Source organism: Oryctolagus cuniculus, chromosome 7 (assembly GCF_051225735.1).
Source record: "Oryctolagus cuniculus isolate XC-2025 breed Fujian yellow rabbit chromosome 7, ASM5122573v1, whole genome shotgun sequence".
In the NCBI taxonomy this organism is placed as follows: Eukaryota; Metazoa; Chordata; class Mammalia; order Lagomorpha; family Leporidae; genus Oryctolagus; species Oryctolagus cuniculus.
In genome coordinates, this window is record NC_142873.1 from 46,698,143 (window position 1) to 46,702,780 (window position 4,638).

Sequence of the window (4,638 nt, forward strand, 5' to 3'; positions counted from 1 at the left end):
CACTTGGGCCACCTTCCAGTGGTTTCCCAGGTGCATTAGCAGGGAGCTGGATGGGAAGTGCAGCAGCTGGGACTCGAACTGGTGCCCATATGAGATGCTGCTGAGCCACAACCCTGACCCTGAGTCATTGCTTCTAAACCGACTCCCAGAGTTGAGTCAGTGCACAGCCTCTTGAACAAACTGGTCAGGTGCACTGAGCAAAGACCCTACAATAGCAATCAAGAAGTAGCGTACGTCAGCTTCCTATCTCTTCCCAGAAGGTCCTGCAGTCATTCACTGGGATAACCTTTTGGAAAGATTGGTCATTAGCTCTAAAATAGCCCTAACTCCTGGACAATGTCATTAAGGTCCACCAGCCAGAGTGAAATCTTACAGAAATGAGTGACTAATGGAGTTTTTTCCTTCATAAATATTCACGTTTATTGAAAGTCCAGCCATCCTAGAAAGTACTATGATTTTTTTTGTCTTTGTCTTTGTTTTAATATCTTATTGTGTAAAGTAGATAAAATAAACACAAATTGAAGTGTGTTTAAAAATAGTAGTGGATCACCAGCTTCAGCAGTTGTTAACTCAAGGCTAACCTTATTTCCACTCTACTCCTACCTTCTTCTCTCAGATTATTTTGAAGCAAATCTGAGGCAGCCACATTTTGTCTATAAATATTTCAGTAGGTTCATCTGAAAGGCAAGGGCTCCTCTTTTTAAACACAACCACAATGCTATTGTTACATATGAAAAATTGATATGGTTAATGGAGTTTGAAAAATAGGCTATTGCATCCTTCTTTAGATACTTAAACATTGAAGGGCTGACATAGTAGCACAGTGGGTAAATCTGCCACCTGCCACTCCAGCATTCCCTATGGGCACCAGTTCGCATCCAGGCTGCTCCCTGCTAATGGCCTGGGAAAGCAGTGGAAGATGACCTAAGTATTTGGGCCCCTGCAACCCAGCTGGGAGACCCAGATGAAGCTCCTGGATCCTGGCTTCAGTCTGGCCCAGCCCTGAGCATTGCGGCCATTTGAGGAGTAAACCAGTGGATGAAACCCCTCCCCCACGCCTTTCAAATAAATAATAATTTTTTTAAAAAAATATACTTAAATATCTAAGAAAAATGCTCAGCGCTTGGTGATTCCATCTGTCAGGGCACAGTTAGGAGACAGAAACCACATAGTAATTAGTTCAGAGAAAGTTTAATATAAAGAATGATTAGTAACAGGATGTTAACAAGGGATAAAAAGAAGAAAAAACTCTAAAGAATGCAGAAGTAGCAGAAACATTTAGACTCAGGAAGAGTACCTCTGGAGACAGGGAAAAACCAAACATATCTTTTATATCTTCTGTCACTCAACAAACAACACAGACTATTTCATGACCTCTGGTCACAAAAATGTGTGGAGATTTCTGCCCACCAGCAGCCAATCAGTTCTGTAGTAGACTCTTCACCAGAGGTCAGGTGGGTGTCCTGTCACGGACACTGCTCCCTTCTAACACCGTCTACCTGGAGATGCCAGCAGGCCCACAGGTGGAGGGCTCAGCCCACAGGACTACTTCCCACTTCAGATGCCAGTCGGGAGCACAGATTTTGACCTCTGCTTCTGACCAACCAACCAGCAGTAAGTCAGGGCTCCCACAACCCTCCTCGGGCTCAGCTAAGTTGCTAGAGCAACCCATAGAACTCAGGGAAACACTTAACTTATGTTTACTCGTTTATTACAAAGGATTCGGATGAACAGCGGAAGGAAGAGAAGCACAGGGCAAGGTATGTGATAAGGGCACAGAGCTTCCAAGACATCTCTGGTGGCACCCAGGAGCGGTAATCACACACACTTCCATCCTTGAACTGTGAATGTCCTTTGCATTGTCTGGCTTCTGATTTTACAGTAAAGCAAAATGAAAGTGACCTTGGCCGAGTCCCAATCATCATTCTTACTCATCATTATAACTCGCCCAGGCTCTGTCAGCTGGTCAAGCTTCCCATGGGATAGCAGAGAGAGCACCATGTGACCTAAACTGCCAGTCATGACTTAGGTGTCACTTTATCCCCTTAACCAAGCCATCAGAAGTGTTCAGAAGCGTTTTATTACGAAGTAGATGTGAGAGAAATCCGGCCGGGCTTTATAAAGTACGAGTAAATTGCGCCATCAAGTACTCACACCCTCAAAGTGCCTACCCACGACACGGGGCGGCCTCTTCTCAACTCCGTTCCACGTGAATCCGCTGCAGGTTTCCCCTGCAGACAACGGTCTTGTTAAACAGATAGACAAGATGTGCTGGGCTCCGTGCGTGCTGTTCAGACTCCATCTCAACGAGGCTACGTTTTGCTGTTTCATGGGTATTGTCATCCAAGGAACAATTTTTCAACTTAATTGGAAACTGAGACTGCCGTTTCAGACTCCTCAAGCCACTGGGGAAGCAGGCTTTGCGTTTCTGACTGATCCTGGCTCTCAGGAGGGGCGGGGGTGGGGGGACTGCTGCCCAGCGGCCGGGCCAGGAAGAGGAGGCTGCAGCCAGGGGAGCCCGGCAGCCACTCCTAGTGCGCTTGCGTCCAAGTGCCAGAATTCAGTTGTGCAAGTGGGATTGTCGGGAGGAAGGGACGGGTCGTCCCGCTGTACGAAGAACGTCAGTCAGACAAGGGGAAGCCCTACAACGATGCGGATCGGGGAACGAAGGAGGGAAATCAGCTATCTGAGGACACTTCAGAAAGTTCATGGAAAATGAGAGTAAAAGATAAGCTTATTTTGTCACAAAAGAATTTGTAAATCCTTGCATACAAAAGGTCTTTAAAGAGTGCCTGAAAAAGCATATTAGGAAAATTATGGGGGCTGGTGCTGTGGCGCAGCAGGCAAATGCCCTAGCCTAAAGCACCGGTATCCCATGGGCGCCGGTTCTAGTCCCGGCTGCTCCTCTTCCAATCCAGCTCTCTGCTATGGCCTGGGAAAGCAGTAGAAGATGGCCCAAGTCCTTGGGCCCCTGCCCCCACGTGGGAGACCCGGAAGAAGCTCCTGGCTCCTGGCTTTGGATCAGCGCAGCTCCAGCCGGAGCGGCCATCTGAGGAGTGAACCAACAGATGGAAGACCTCTCTCTCTGCCTCTCTTCTCTCTGTGTAACTCTGACTTTCAAATAAATAAATAAATCTTTTTTAAAAAATTATGCATGGGTTTCAAAGTTCTTCGCACCAAAATCCCCCTTGAGTCCTATTTTCCATGAACTTTTTGCAGCGTTGTATTTACTTTGGCCTTGCAACCTGATGCAGAAGTATGGAGTATAGCATTATTGATACTTTCTCGGGTCTGTATTCACATAATTGATCTGTCCCAATGATAGTTACGACACAGTTTAGTCTGTGTGCTACGGAACAACTGAGACGTGGTCGATAACTGAAGGTGAAGACCCCTAGAGGTCCCAAATCAGCAGCTGGACACAGTAACCGAGCGTTGTCCATTACACAGCTACCACTGCACCAGATTGTGTGCGAGCTTTGCTTTCTGAGGGACAAACATAAGGGCGAGAAGATGTGTCGATGTTGGACAACAAAAGGGATGGACTGCAATGGAAATTCTTTTTTTTTTTTATTTTTTATTTTTGACAGGCAGAGTGGACAGTGAGAGAGAGAGACAGAGAGAAAGGTCTTCCTTTGCCGTTGGTTCACCCTCCAATGGCCGTCGCGGCCGGCACGCTGCGCTGATCCGATGGCAGGAGCCAGGAGCCAGGTGCTTTTCCTGGTCTCCCATGGGGTGCAGGGCCCAAGCACCTGGGCCATCCTCCACTACACTCCCTGGCCACAGCAGAGAGCTGGCCTGGAAGAGGGGCAACCGGGACAGAATCCGGCGCCCCAACCAGAACTAGAACCCCGTGTGCCGGCGCCGCAAGGCGGAGGATTAGCCTAGTGAGCCGCGGCGCCGGCCTCTTTCTTTCTTTCTAAGTCAGTGGACACTAGCTGAATCTCCAGCCTGTGCGCAGAAAATTTCCAGTCTCAAGATCTTTGGTGGAAGCAAAGAAGCTGAAATGTTAGATATTTACTCTCCCAGACTCCTTCATTGCTAGGCAATAGCAGATGACCTAAATTTCCCAAACAGACACGCCCTGCTCCAAACATTGTGTTGGGAATGAGTGATGCTCAGCCAGCAGAGACTGCAGAGAATCCACTACATGGGCAGGCAGGGCAGAGTCTCCTAGCGGTTCCGTGAGTAGAAGTGGAAGGGGCGCCAACTGGACATCAGGGCCCAGCTACAGGGCACCGCTGTCTGCCCCGGGTCAACTGCGTACCACAGCAGCTGCTCCCCTGCGGCTGCCCAGCCTACCCTATTCCTATTCTGCGAGTCGCCCGTTACCCTTTCGGGAAATATCTTTTCTGTTTGCATGTGAAATTAAATGTGGTAATGTTTCTATTGTTATAAACTAACTCTGCCTGATATAGGTGAGTATTATCTCATTTCCCGGATGTGGAAATGCAGGCTTTAGAGAGGTTAAGTGACCCGCACAATCAAAGAACAGCCAAGGAGAAGCAGGACGGGGCTGGAGCCAGGCCTGTTTGTCTGTTGTCTGCGCTCTTTCCTCAGCCTGTTGTAATATGCAGATCTGAAATGCTTTCCTCCGTGATGGAAAATGTGCAAATCGAAAGTGCTGCTAAATTAATG